The following is a 15,484-nucleotide window of genomic DNA, read 5'->3' on the forward strand; positions in this document are numbered from 1 at the left end:
CTTTGACGAAGTGTTTGAGTCGATAGGGATTGGTTTTTAAATTTTTACCTAATAATTAAGTTTATTCATTGTGGTTTTTGTGCAGCCCTTCTATTTAAACAAAATATTGGATTAATTAGTGATTGTAATTTCTCTCGTTTCACTACTATATATTGAACATAAATCTGTTCTCAGTTTCAGCTAAAACTCAATTATAGGATATTCGACATGTGTAGCTTTAAAAGAGAAGTTGATAATGAAGGTATGATTTTCGAACCATTGTTGATCCAGAGGTCGGACCGTTCAGCCCAAAAATTGTTCAGGCAATATGTTTTATTTCACCCCTAAAGGGTAAAAATGTCTTTTCATTAATACTGCTCAGGCTAACGGCCTATTTTTCTAATTAAGTCTATTGGAAATTGGAAAGCAAAGGGGAGACGTAAGTCTTTCACCCATTCTTTTTACTTGGTACGTAGACATCCATTAAGAATAAACAAATGCTTAATTGAGGCAAGTGGTCCATGCCTTGCAACAAAAGCAATTACGGTTGTTTCGTCTAGGGATCTGGCCTCTGGGCTGGGCTAAGGGCCATGGTTCTTTCTCTAAGGCCCAATTAGATCGAGGCACATGGGATGAACATTATCATCTAAAATAATCATAGATAAATTATTTAAATATACCTGAGATTTCTATAAACCATTTAAAGATCCCTGTGGTTTTCGAAACTATTTAAAAATACCATGCAAAAGCATTCTACCGTTAAAGTTGACGGAATAAATTGATAGACAATAATGTCCTTGGTGCCATTGATTGAATCACAAGATATGTGTTTGTTGGGATTAACTGCTCCCATATTTCCGCATTTGCAGAACTCTATTTGATAGAACAAAGCTGAGTAAACCCATATGGACCATTTCAATTAAAGGCCATGATAGATTACATGGAGACGTCTTCTCACAGATGACCCTTGACAGGAAAAATACTTGGCTCCTACCGGAGTATATATGCATTTTAAGTTTTAGGATTTAGGATTTAAAGATTTATAATTTAGAATTTAAGGTTTAATGATTTAGAATTTAGTCTTTCACGACTTTCTCTTGCATTGTCATAGGGCAATCCTCCAAAAATAGAAATTAATCCCTCAAAATTTCCTGATAGTTGAAGGCGATTGATTATTGATTCAACTAACACCATTTTTACAATGTCCCCAATTTCAGTAGTTATTGTGGCTGTTGTTGATGCTTCTGTTGATTTGGGCAGTGTTTGGCATCCATGTCATAGCTTTAGTCAATGTCATGTCGGAAAAATCAGTGTTTTAGAAAACGGTAATATGTTTGGAACTGTTTTTTCATAAAAAATGGTATTTTAAATCATGCATTGGAAATCGAGAAGGCGTGGTTTGAGGAAATGCTGAATTCGACATTTTCTCAATTTGGAGCTCTTTGCTGCTAACAAAGACATGATGTAATAGTGATGTAGAATTCTTATAATGAGTATCAGTGCTGAAAACAGATGTAGAGCACTCGTACAAAAAAGAAGTATTGTTGTTGCCTCAAAAAAGTCATATCTGACAGTAACGTTTTTAAACAAAAAAAAAGTACGCTGTTTTCTTAGAAAATGATACTTCCAACACACACATGTGTAGCATCGATGACATACATATACTTAAGTGGTCTGAACCACTTCAAACTCCATCAATAAATTGGCTTCTAGTTCTAGTTCCAGTAGAAACCGTCATCTCTAGTGACATCCCATATTAGTCCTTCCTTGCTTCATGCTTTTGTGTAATCCTTACTATATGCTTCAAGATTGTTCATACTGTCATGGCGGAATCCGATACTACGTCAAGTTCCAGTAAGCATGGTTCAATGTATCACACTTTGAACCACACACCCTTTATTTTTTTTTTAATGTTTTTTCAAATTTTAGTTTTAGGACTGTTTTTATGTATATTATTTAATAAAAAGGGTTTTCAAAAACACATGTAAATTGGTGTATCAAACACTTGTGGGGTGTTTTTTTTTTTATTTTATTTTGGGAGGGGGAAAAGTTGATTAATGGGATTTTGGTTCTAATTTATGAAGAATCCCATTTTCATTTTTCAGATTTAGGTGGGGGCCACTGAAAGTTTATTTTCCTAGTATCACTTACTTGGATAAATGGAACCCACCGGGTAAATAACTTTTCCACCTAGGGGGAAAGTTACTAACACTTGAATGGGACAAAAATCCCCTTTTTAATAATGAATTTTTATAGTTAATATGGTCATTACCTTATTTACGTAGGAAATAAAAGAACATGAATAACTACACCTATCTGGATAAGTGTTTTCCAAGAAAAATTTATCCAAATAATTACATTTACCTGGATAAATAACTTACTGAAAAACGAACGAAGTTTTAATGGTATGATATGATACACCTAATATGAAACATATTGTATTGATACTTTAAACCTTACCAGTAGTAAAACCACAAAGGTGAAACTGAATAAAAAGAGTAAAAGTTTAGATGGTGCAACTGGCAATGGCGACTGCCCGGAAGTGTATCCATTGTGTCACCGACAGGACACCACAGTGGTGAACTAGGCCTGGCCCATGGGCTCCAAGACACATTGCAGTGCATGTGATGTTCGGTACATGTCAAGGAGTTTGATCCCGAAGTACCAACCGGCAGCAATCCTGACATTTGTGGTCACAAAACACTGTAAACATTGTAATTCATAAAGGCTTTTTACAGTTTACTTTAGTTCAGAATTCATAAATTAATTCTTCAAATGTATTTATTCCCATTGAGAATTTTTCCCTTGACACTTACCTGAATTGTACAATCGCATTGTAAGTTTTGAAGTAGACTGAACTCAAATTACCCCTTCATAAAACACTGTATTTGAGCATCAGGAAGGAGTTGTAGAGGTTTCAACAACAAATGTTCCTTCTGGGTTTTATCATTCATTTCAGATAGTCGATCGGGTTTTCAATGTAAACCGTTTTTCTTTTCATTTTCATTTAATTTTTATTATTACTATTTTGTAACTAGTTTTCATCTACTATTCACATGCTCTGATAGTTGATCGGTCGTTTGGACTGTTGTCATTGATTATTGTTTCGCTTTCATTCAGTCTATGGCCAAATGGCAAAATGAAATTATAATGAAATATAAGACACGTTGTATCACATGAAGGCTTTAATTGCTTCATTAATGGAGAGCCTATTTTGTGTCAAATAGGGTGATCTGACAGAGAATATTACTATATTTAAGTGGTTAGTGAAAAGGAGTTTGGATGTAGTGCGCAAAACCAATGTTTAGAGAATCGGATCGGATATAGAATCAGCGAAGGGAGAAGTTCACGGGTCAGAGTGTATTATAAACATGTTTAATGAGTACTTGATAAAAAATTATTCTTAATCTTTTTCAAGAGTAGGTTGGGGGTATGTTTTAAGGGATAGGTGTCAAATTTTTTTTTTAGTATTTACTCAATGTGCTCATCATCTGTGCCTACCATTGTGATTGAACCCCTTATGTTATGTTTGATTTGAAGAAAAAAGTAAGCGAAAAGAAGGGAAAGATAAGAAAATCTATATAAAATTTGTAAAAGTTTTCTTAATTTTCCCTTCCTTTTCCTACTCTTTCTTTCAAACTAAACACAGCATCAATGAAACAAATCTGGATCCGCTACCCACAACACATTTTATCTACACATCGAGCATGTCAATTGTCATGCATGTAGAGATTTGTTCCCAATGTGTGGTTGGAGTTTCTATGTGTCTTATGAGTACATGAGGGTGGTGTCTTTAGTAGCAGATCTGAGCCCATAGACAGAACTAATAAAGCTTTTTAAGAACCTTTCTTGTATGGTTCTACCTTTCTAAGAACCGATCTGTTCGGTTCCGGTTCCAAAATTTACAGACTCTATTGGGTTTGGGTCAGGGTCCGGGCCCTCAACATTTCATATTGAAGTCAATTCCGGTTCCAGTCCAAACCCGACCCGTTGATAATCGTATGCATCGGGGCCAATAAAAGTTGGTCACATTGGAGGAAAATTTCTTGACTTTTAATACTTCCACAAAACCCTTTGTATGTATGCCACGTTTAGGGGTGGATTCTAGCGGAGCTAAGCCGAATAGTACCAGGTTCGAGCTCGGCTCGAGACTATTCTACAATGCTCATGCTCGAGCTTGAACTTGGCTTGAGTCAAAAGTTCATAAGCTCGAGCTCGGCTCATTTTATATTTTATAAAAATATTTATTATATATTTTATAAAAATAAAAAAATATAAAAAATTTATTTTATATTTAAAAATTATGAATTATAATAATTAATAATTATAATATTTTTATTATATATATATATATATTATTTTCTATAATTTTATTATATATATATATATATATATATATATATTATATTCGAACCGGCTCGTGAGCCTCACGAGTTGAGCTCTAGTAGGCTTGAGCTCGGCTCGTTTATTAATCGAGCCAATGAATTGGGCTCAAGCTCGGCTGAAACCGAGCAGAACCGAACTCGAGCAACTCATGAAAAACTCGGCTCGTTGCCACCCCTAGCCATGTCTAAGGCCCCTCCTTGCTCCATATCCCCATCAAAGTGTCTCCTTTTATGGGGTTAGTGACAATTACCCCTAAACTTTTATTTGTGACAAACATCCCCCCTAAACTTTCACTTTGTGACAAAATACACCCTTTGTTAGTATTCCACAAATTAACTTCATCCAACTATTTATTTATTTTTTAAATCCTCAAACTACCCTTATTTATTTGAACAATTTGTGACTCACTTAATTTTCTAAATATAATATTAAAGTCCTCTTGGTTGCTCTATTCAAATGAAATGGTAGAGATTTCATTTTGATAGATATAAATTTAAGGCTTCGTTTGATTTTTCTTAATTTATTAGAGAAAGGAGTGGGTAATGTTTTCTATTTTAAGATGAAGATAGACATTCATATCAATGAAATGAAACATGCAAGAATTTAAAGAAACTTCTTTTTTTTTTTTTTTTATGTTAGTGAAATGATTCTTATTATTTTAGCTGGTTTCATTTGATGAAAACAGAAGTATTTTTGGGTCAATTAGAATTTAAGAGAAAAGAGCAAGAAAGAAAAAATAAGAAAAGTTCAAGTAAGTATTTTGGTAATTTATTGCATTCCATCATTTGACTTAATGACCAGGGGGTATTTGTTACAAAGTGAAAAGTTTTGGGTTTCTTTGTCACAAATGAATGTTCAGGAGTTGATTGTCACTGGCCCCATTGTATAGGGTGGCCTTTGTTGCAAATAAAAATTTAAGGGATAATTGTCATGACCTTGTGTACAGGGGGTGTTTATAATTTACCCTTGTTTTTTCTCCTTTTCCCAAATCTCTAACAAAGCAAAGAGGCCAACGAAGATGAGAATCCCTTCTCATTCTACCATCTCACATTCTAACAAATTTCCTAAATATCTCCTAAGGTTATGTTTGGTTTAAAGGAAAAGGTAAGGAAACTTGAACAAGATTTGTAAAGGTTTCCTTACCTTTTCTTTCCTTTCCCTACATTTTCCTTCAAACTAAACATAGCCTAAGTTTTGAGTTCCTATTGGACTACACTCTAGAGCATGGTTTTCAAAACCGAACCGGACCGGACCGAAAAAACCAGAAACTGGTCAGATGACTGGTTCTGTTTTTCACCAAAATCAGATTTTTGCCAAAAATGTTGATTTGGTCAATAAATCGCTGACCCGGGTGATTGAACCATTCAAACCGTTCAATGATTTTGACCATTTTTTAATTTTTTATTAGAATAGGCTGACAGTTTGAGCCGGGAACCGAACCCCTAACCCATTCATTATCCTGATCAATTTTAAAAGCCTTGTTCTAAAGGTCCCTTGGCAATTATATACAATCAAAGACCCACCCTGGACTTCGAGATTCCAACACATTGCCGCTGGTAATTCCTAATCATGAACAAGTGCATCTCTACCGGTCGAAGTTAGTATGCCCAAATCAGTTCATGATTTTTAATCTATAAAGCTGTCTTAAGGCATATCACATATTCAGCTTATTGCTTCTTGCTTGATTAAGCATATCTCATGAATTACTTTACTATTTCTTCTTTTTACTGGTAAATGTACTTTCATTTTTTTCTTAGTTTCTTTGTTGGGCTAGGGTTTATGTAGTTTGGTGTTGCTTCTTTTAATTAGTTGTTTCTTGCTTTAGATTTGTCTATGGTGTGAGTGTGACTTATTTTTCTTGTTATTTTGAGAGCGTGCAACACTGCTACCTGTTGGGGTTCCTATATTCATTGTGGGACTTCTTCTTTATGGGTTTGATAACATCCTCTCACACAACGTGCCTCACACCAATCTTACATTACGTTACAGTCATATATTGAAAATTTTTTATTAAAAAAAATGTTATCATTTGTGAGAAGATATTCTTAATGCACACCTGCAATGCACTGTGAGGTTGGTGTGAGACATAAATCGGGAATTGGCATTCACTGGTTGGATTTATTTGCATACCCCTTTAATTCAGTTGCAGCTATCCATATCATCCACACTTCATGCCAAGCTTGCTGCTATCTCTTTGAAATGCTCAAACATAAAAAAAAAGAGTTAAGGGTATATTTGTCTTTTATTGTTTTTCTGTCAAAGGGTTAAATCTTTAACATGATGCATATGTAATTTTTAAAATTATATTGTATATTTAAATAATTAACCCTCTTTTAACATTTACCTTTAACATGATGTAATGTATTTAGGCACTTTTTTGAAACTATAGGTTATATTTAAGTAATTAATCATTTTTCTTAAACACTTAAAACCTCCCTTCACGTTACGGGTGTCTATGAAAAATCGAAAAATCGAAAAATCAAACCGAGAGTAAATTAAACCGCAAAATGCGATTAACCCAACCGATTGATTTGGTTATTCATTATATGTAAATATATACTCATATTATATTTATAATGATCTATTTATAAATATATTATATATCATTTATTATTTATAATATAATATTATACATATATTTATATAATATATATTATAAATATAAAAAATCGAAAAACTAAAGAACTGAACTGGTCGAAAACTGAAACCGGTGGTACCAGTTTGGTTTCAATTTGGCAAAATGAAAAAATCGATACCATTGATTCGATTTACAAAAAAAAAAAAAAATCGAAAAACCAAAGAACTGAACCGGTCGAAAACTGAAACCGATGGTACCAGTTTGGTTTCAGTTTGGCAAAATGAAAAAATCGATACCATTGATTCGATTTACAAAAAAGGGCCATGGTTCGGTTAACCGAACCGTGGACACCCCTTCTTCACGCTTTTAGCCCTATCAGGTGATTTTCATCACAGAAAGACGCCTCCACCCTTAGAAATCAATTTTTAAACATGATATCATGTGCAGTTAAAATTTAAAAGATAAAATTCCTATTTTACCCCACCCAAACCCAAACCCCCCACACGTAATCCAACAGTCTCATGTCATGTACGGGTGGCAATTGGGTGGGCTGGGTTGGGTTCGGTTTGGGTTCAGCCTAACCCATCTAACCCACTAACCTGTAAATGCCCCAGTTAATAAAATTTAAATGGGTTGGGTTCCACCCAAAACCGCCTTAATTCAACCCCCGCCCAACCCATTAATCATACATACCTAAATTATAGAAAATATAAAATAATTATAAAAAAATACAAATAAAAATTACAAAAAAATATAACAAAAGTTATAAATAAAAATAAAAAATAAAAAAATAACAAAAAAATATAGGAAAAATATATCAAACATTATAAACAAACATAGAAAATAAAAATAACGAAAATTACACCATAGGTAAGAGTTTTTATATTAAAACTGGGCATTGGGCTTTATATAAGGGTTAGGCTTGAATTCGGGCCTAGACATTTTTTGTTAATAAGGAGGCGAAGCTCGATTCAAACCCAACAAAATGCAACTCCTGAATATGTCTATTCAATACCAATTGATGAAGACTCTTGTGTAAAGGTGTAAATCGGACTGTGTTGGGCTTGACTTGTTATACTAATGCGGGCCATGCTGCAGCCTAGCCCATACCTCGGCCATTCAGGCTTTGATTTTGCAGGCATGCGGATTGGCAATGAACAACACGACAAAGTGGGTCGTGCTTCCATGGGCTTTGTTTTATAATTTTTAATTTCATTTTATTTTACATTTATAAACAATTGTATACATCAAAATTCATATAAAATAGAATTTTAGTATTTTTTTTCATTTTATTAATTTATTTAAAAATTTTCACTAATTTTCAATTCTTTTAAAAGAATATGCCTCTTATGGCCTAAACCAAAGCCCGACCCAGGCTCTCTTGGGCTCATGCCATGGGTCGTGTCAGACTTGACCTCTTAAGTATCCCAAAGGAGGCAAACATGACCCACATAAACCCGCTAAACACTGGCAGCCGGCAAAGTCGTGCCATGCTATCCCGCATGGCCGAACTCTTGTGTAAATTAAGTGAAAAATAATAAAAATATAAGAAGAAAAAGAGTAAAAATTTGTTCATCTTCAATTGGTCCATTTGTTGTTTTTAATTCTTTTTTGATGTTCGGATGGGATTGATTAATAAGAGAGGAACTGGTGCTGAATGAAAAAAAAAAAATGACTTGAATTGCAACAAAGCCTTGAACGGAAGGTTCAGTGATATACAGTCATAATAATTAACCTCTTAGTTATGCTTTGCTTTGACGATATGTTCGAGCCCATAGGTATTGGTTTTTAAATTTTACCTAATAATTAAGTTTATTCATTGTGGTTTTTGTGCTGTCCTTTTATACATACAAAAATCTCTCCTGAAGTTACTAACAATTATAAAAAGCTCTCTTATAGTTTTACTTTATCAAAAATTTCCTTTTATTTAAAAAAAATCAACAAAAACCTCCCTTCCGTCGATGATCAAGATAGAAAACGTTAAACCCATCATAATTTTACCCCTTCAAAAACCGATGGGAACAATGATGGAAACCATCCACTGGCAACTCTGTCGTGGGCTTAAATATGAAGGATATAGGAAATCTCGGGCTGTTCGATGGAAACAATAGAGTCGTCTGGTAGTAGAAGGGTAGAGGCTCACAACCAGCATCTCATCTTCGAACTGGTCTACAGGTGTCCTATCACTTTTCGTTACTAGCAATGGAGCCGTCTGGTTTGTTTGCTCTTCGAACTGGTCTTACAGGTGTCCTAGTAATGGTTTGTTTGCTCTTGCTCTAAATGCAAGACCGAGCTATGTTAGATTCTTGAATGGAAATCTTTCTCTTTACATATTGTTCGCCGAGCCACGCCAGCCTGATGATACAGTTCCTGTAAAACCAGCAACCTCGATGCAGTACATTAAATTCGGGTCAGATGGGCATCTGAGAGTTTACAAGTGGAACACAACCTCAGGGTGGACGGAAGTGGGCGGTCTTCTGACAAAAGATCTATCTGATGGAGAGTGTAGCTACCCAACTTTTTGTGGGAATTATGGTATTTGCTCAACTGGTAAGTGCAGTTGTCCTGGAGGAACTGGTAACAACGATAGCTATTTTAGGCAACTAAGTGATCGACAGTCGGATCTCGGCTGCTTCGAAATAACTCCATTTTCTTATGAAGCTTCTGAAAATCACAGTTTCAAGAGTTAAGGGATGTCACTTCATATTTTTTGTCGGTGATGCAAACACAACTGAAACGAGTTTGGAGAATTGCAGGCAGGCATGCTTGAATAATTGTTCTTGCAAGGCTGCTTTGTTTTTGTACCATACCAATGCTTCCGCAGGTAGTTGCTTTTTGCCAACCAAACTTTTTTCATTGATGAACAATGTAAGAACAAATATAAGTATAATACGTCTGCATTCATTAAGGTGTAGATACATATGTTTCTCCTACCCCATCCCTTCTTCTTGAAAAGAAAACAAGCCAAATTGCAATAATATTAGGATCCAGTCTTGCAGCTCTGTTTTTTGTTTTTATCGTAGTTTGCATCTTAATTATTCTTTATAGGAAGAAAAATGATGAGGAGGATGATTTACATCAAGTACCAGGAATGCCCAAGGAGATTCTCTTATCAAGATCTCAAAGATGCAACATAGAATTTTTGTAAGAAGCTTGGAGAAGGAGGATTTGGATCGGTTTTTGAAGGGACTCTTGGAAATGGCACAAAAGTTGCAGTGAAGTGTTTGTATGGTTTGGGTCAAGTCAAGGAATCGTTAAAAGCTCTTTCGATGCAGGAAGTATGCACAATATGAGATTGTTCCTTCTTCCAAATCAGGTCCCAATTTCATGCCAATTCCTTCCCCTAAACTCAAAAGACAACACGGAGGTGAGCAGCACGAATCTGGAGCACGCCAAGAAGTAGAGACGCCGCCATCGTCGATCTACCACCCATAACCTGCCCGAGCTCGGAGGCAGAGAAGAGGTAAGCTCGAGCGAAGCTAAGGCTCCCCTCCTTTCAGTTCCGTCCCCCTTATCTCCCCAGCTCCTGGCAGTTCCAATGCCTAAGGACTTCAAGCTCCCCCCTCTTGACAAGTATGACGGGTCATTTGACCCAAATGACCATGTAGATGCCTTCCAGTCGCAGATCCACCTGACGAGAGCCAGGAGTCGTGCATGTGCGTGGCCTTCTCCACCACTTTCAGAGGATTAGCCCATACATGGTACTAGAACCTGGCACCTAGATCGATAAAAAGTTGGGGACAGTTCGCGCAAGCCTTCACTTCCCACTTTGTCACTAGCAAGTGGTGCCCACGAACTGAAGAAAGCCTCCTCAACATAGTGCAGAGAGAGGGAGAGTCCATCCGGGGCTATATCAAGCGGTTCAATGACGCGTGCATGCAAATACCGCGCCTGGATCCCACTGTGCGCTTTGTAGCAGCCAAGAAAGGCATGAAGCATAAAGAGTTAAAATGGCACATGGTCGTCAACCAACCGGTGACCATAACCAAATTTCTTAAGCTCGCGGACAGGTTTATAGCCACGGAGGAAGAGATCAACCAGAAGGGCGAGGGCGCGCCCGAGAAGAGGAAAAGTGAAGGAGAGCCTTCTAGCCAAGGGGACAATAGAAAGAAAAAAATGCAGCTCAGGGGGCAAAGCCAGGTCAGTCATTCTGAGCTCCTGTAGCGAACCGAACTAATTACACCCCACTGAACGCGAAGCGGGCCGAAATCCTGATGGTGATCAAGGATGCCCCGTATGTGAAGTGGCCACCCCGTTTGAGGGGAAATCCCAACAAGAGAAATAAGAACTTGTATTGTAGTTTTCACAGAGATCATGGTCACAATACCAAAAATTGCAAGAACCTCCGCGACGAGATAGAGGAGCTCATCCATCGTGGATATTTAAAGAACTCTTTACAAAATAATAATAATGATAATAATAAAACAGGTCAGCGAGGGGAGCATGATAAGGACGCTCCCGAGTCCAGCAACAGGCCGGCCGAACAGTCGCAGAAGCAGCCTCCGGAAAAGAGGCCAATTCGAGGCACCATCCATGTGATAGTGGGAGGCTCGATCATCGTGGGTTGTACTTTAGCAGCTGCTCGGACATCAATTCATGAAGCTGCTCGGGAATAACATAATCCTCCGAAGCGGCCGAAGACAGAAGAACCAATTTTCTTCACAGAAGACGATGCGCGAGGGGTTCAATACCCTCACGACGACGCGCTTGTGATAAAGCTGAGGATCAACGACTTCGAGATCAGGCGCGTACTCGTTGACAAGGGTAGCTCGACAGATATTCTCTTCAAAGCTGCGTTCGACCAGCTTTAGTTGCAGGGAAGTGACTTGAAGCCCGCGAACACTCCTTTGGTGGGCTTCAGCGGAGAAGAAGTCAAACCCCTTGGGAAAGTGACAGTACCTGTGGAAATTGACACATGGCCCTGCGTAGTTAGACTCAACCATGACTTCCTGGTGGTCGCGACCCCCTCCCCATACTGCCATAATAGGTCGGCCGGTCACCCATGTCCTACGGGCGGTGGTCTCCACTTATCATTTGGCAATGAAGTTCCCTACAGACTTCGGTGTGAGGGTAGCGCGGGGCGACCAGCTCGAGTCCCACAAGTGCTATGTCGCCACCCTAAAGGAAAAGACCAAGGTGGCCGACGACCTCAAACTAGAGCAGCCTATAGAGCAAGGTGAAGAACGAGTTGCACCCATGGAAGAAATCGTCGTTGTTCCGACCTCAGCCGCAGACCCAACTCGGACGCTTCAAATCGGTGCTTCCGTCCAGGAACCTTTACGATCTGAATTGGTAAGTTTCTTACTTCAAAATTTAGATATTTTTGCATCGTCCGCGGCAGAGATGCCCAGTATAGACCTTGACCTTATAACTCACAAGCTCAATACTGATCCTGTAGTTAGGCCCGTTAGACAGAAGAAACGCAACCTAGCCCTGGTGTGGTGGAAAGAAGTTGACGAGGAGGTTGCGAAGCTCCTCGCAGCTGACTTCATAAGAGAAGCCCATTACCCAAGCTGGGTAGCCAACCCCATTCTGGTAAAGAAGGCTAACGGCAAGTGGCGCATGCGTTGACTACACCGACCTAAACTGAGCCTGCCCAAAAGACTGCTTCCCGCTCCCCAGAATTGACCGTTTGGTGGATGCGACCTCAGGGCATGAGTTGCTGAGTTTCTTAGACACCTATTCGGGCTATAACCAAATCAAGATGGACCCGGAAGACGAAGAAAAGACTAGCTTCATCACGGAGTTCAGTCTATACTGTTACAAGGTTATGCCCTTCGGGTTGAAAAACGCAGGGGCAATCTTTCAAAGGCTTGTAAATAAATTGTTTGAGCCATTAATTGGTAGAGAAGTAGAATGCTATGTAGACGACATGGCCGTCAAAACCCAATTTTTGCATGAATTAATACAAGACTTGCATTCTGTTTTTGAAATTTTGCATAAGTTTAATATGAAGTTGAATCCAAACAAGTATGTCTTCGGTGTTACCTCGGTAACTTCCTACAGTACATTGTTAACGGCGCGACGTTGAGGCCAAACCGGATAAGATTAAGGCCATCTTAGATATGAGACCACCCCGGAAGTTGAAGGAGGTTTAGAGGTTGAATGACTGCATAGCCGCCTTGAGCCGCTTCATGTCCAAGTTGGCGGACCGCTGTTTGCCATTCTTTAAGGAAATAAAGAGCAAAGGGTTTGAATGGACCCAAGACTGCCAACTTGCGTTTGACGAGCTCAAGAGATACCTCGCTACCGTGCCGATTTTAACCCGGCCTGAGGAGGGCGATGTTTTAGAATTGTACCTCTCGGTGAGCGATGAAGTGGTCAGTTCGGTATTAATAAAGGAAGTAGATCGGGTCCAACGACCCATCTATTATGTTAGTAAAGTATTGTAGGGAGCAGAGAAGAGATATCCGGAGATAAAGAAGCTAGCATACGCACTAGTAATTGTAGCTTGGAAGCTCCGCCCATACTTCCAGGCTCACACTGTTATCTTCCTCACCGACAAACCTCTAAAGCAAGTCTTACATAAGCTCGAGGTCTCTGGTCAGTTGACGAAGTGGGCCATTGAGCTCAGTGAGTACGACCTCCAGTACAAGCCGCGAACTACCACTAATGCTCAAGCCTTAGTAGATTTCATTGCCGAATGCACATTCAGTTCCAAAATTTCCAGGCCAGTTGAGCACGAGGTCCCCAGTTTGGGTGAGCCAGAAGCTCCTAGACTGGTTGAGTTTGAGCCCCGTGAGGTAGCAGCCAGTGTGGCATCTCTCCTAGTTTGGCCAAGCGCGAGCTAGGATGAGGAGCTTGGATCCTTCATGTAGATGGCTCCTCGAACCAACATGGAAGCGGAGCCGGAATAGTCCTGCACGGCCCAAGTGGCACGAAACTGGAGTACGCGCTACACTTTGAGTTCGCGGCATCTAACAATGAAGTGGAGTACAGGGCGTTGATAGCTGGACTAGCCTTAGCCAGAGAAGTAAAGGCCAAGCACATCGTTATATGCAGCGACTCCCAGCTTGTGTTCAACCAGGTCATTGGTGAGTATGAAGCTCGCGAGCCAACCATGGTCGCCTACTTAGCTAAAGTCAGAGAGGCCCTGCTCAACTTCCAATCACACTTCATCAGACAAATCCCTAGGTTGGAGAACGCTGAGGCCGATGCCTGTCCAGGTTAGCCAGCACCAGCGACATCACCATGAGAATCGTGTACATAGAGGGCCTACTTCGGCCTAGCATTCTTGGGGGGGGGGCAGAGGAGGTCACTCCTATCGTTCAAGCAGAACCGAGCTAGATTGACCCGCTCGGGAGCTTACACGGGACCCTCCTTGCAGATCGCAATGCATCCAGAAGGGTGTAGCGCCAGGCAGCTAAATACGTCATGATAGACGAACAGCTATATCGGAGATCCTACACGCTCCCCTACCTGCGTTGCTTGCGACCTACCAAAGTCGAGCTTGTACTCCGCGACACTCATGAGGGTCTGTGTGGCGGACACTTGGGGGGCAGGGCCCTCGCCCAAAAGATACTTCGACAGGGGTATTATTGTCCAACAATGAAGGTAGATGCCATTGAACTTGTTAAAAAATGTGACAAATGCCAAAAGCATGCCAATATCCACCACCAACCTGCTGACGACCTCAAGTATCTCACCAGCCCGTGGCCCTTCGCACAATGGGGCATCGATCTACTCGGGCCATTCCCGCCAGCAACGGGTGGGAGGAAGTTCTTAGTAGTAGCAGTGGATTAGTTCACAAAGTGGGTAGAGGTTGAACCCCTTGTAACGATCACAACCCAGAACGTCCAAAACTTCTTTTGGAAGAACATCGTGTGCCGCTTCGAGTTACCTTGGGTACTGATTTTTGACAACGGCAAGTAGTTTGAGGACATCAAATTCCAAGACTAGTGCCAAGACATGGGGATCTGACAGAACTTTACTTCAGTCGCACACCCTCAAGCAAATGGTCATGCAGAAGTCATAAACAGAGCCATCCTCCGCGGACTGAAGGCACGGTTAGATCGAGCTAAAGGGTTGTGGGTAGATGAGCTACCCAATGTTCTATGGGCCTATCGGACCACGAAGAAGACCGCCACGGGAGAAACCCCCTTCAACCTCACCTACGACACCGAAGCAGTTATCCCCGTAGAGATCAAAGTACCTATGCTACGACTAGAAGCATACAATGATCAGACGAACGAAGATGAGCTGCGTACCAACCTCGATCTACTCGACGAAGTAAGGGACCTCACGTACATCAGGACCGCAGCCTACCAGCAGAGAGTAGCTCGGTACTATAACACCAAGGTCAAGAAGCGAAAACTCCGCGTTGGCGACCTGGTCCTTCGTAAAGTTATGATACTTGAGCCCGGCGCTGGCAAGCTCGAGTCCAACTGGGAAGGACCTTACCGAGTGAAATGAGTGCTCGGAGAAGGAACGTACGAGCTCAAGACCCTCGAAGGAAAACAAGTACCTCCGGCATGGAATATTGTCAACTTAAGACAATACTATCTGTAACAATTGAGTAGGCCACGAGCCACTCTCCGAGCC

At 40.0% G+C, this 15,484-nt stretch overlaps 1 pseudogene; it reads left to right on the forward strand.

The window, feature by feature from the left end:
- Positions 1-8,980: 8,980 nt before the first annotated feature.
- Positions 8,981-10,236, forward strand: LOC148855621 (G-type lectin S-receptor-like serine/threonine-protein kinase At2g19130; annotated as a pseudogene).
- The last annotated feature ends 5,248 nt before the right edge of the window (positions 10,237-15,484 follow it).

The sequence above is a fragment of the Nelumbo lutea genome, chromosome 4, assembly GCF_056320005.1.
Source record: "Nelumbo lutea isolate HS-2025 chromosome 4, American lotus-T2T, whole genome shotgun sequence".
NCBI lineage: Eukaryota > Viridiplantae > Streptophyta > Magnoliopsida > Proteales > Nelumbonaceae > Nelumbo > Nelumbo lutea.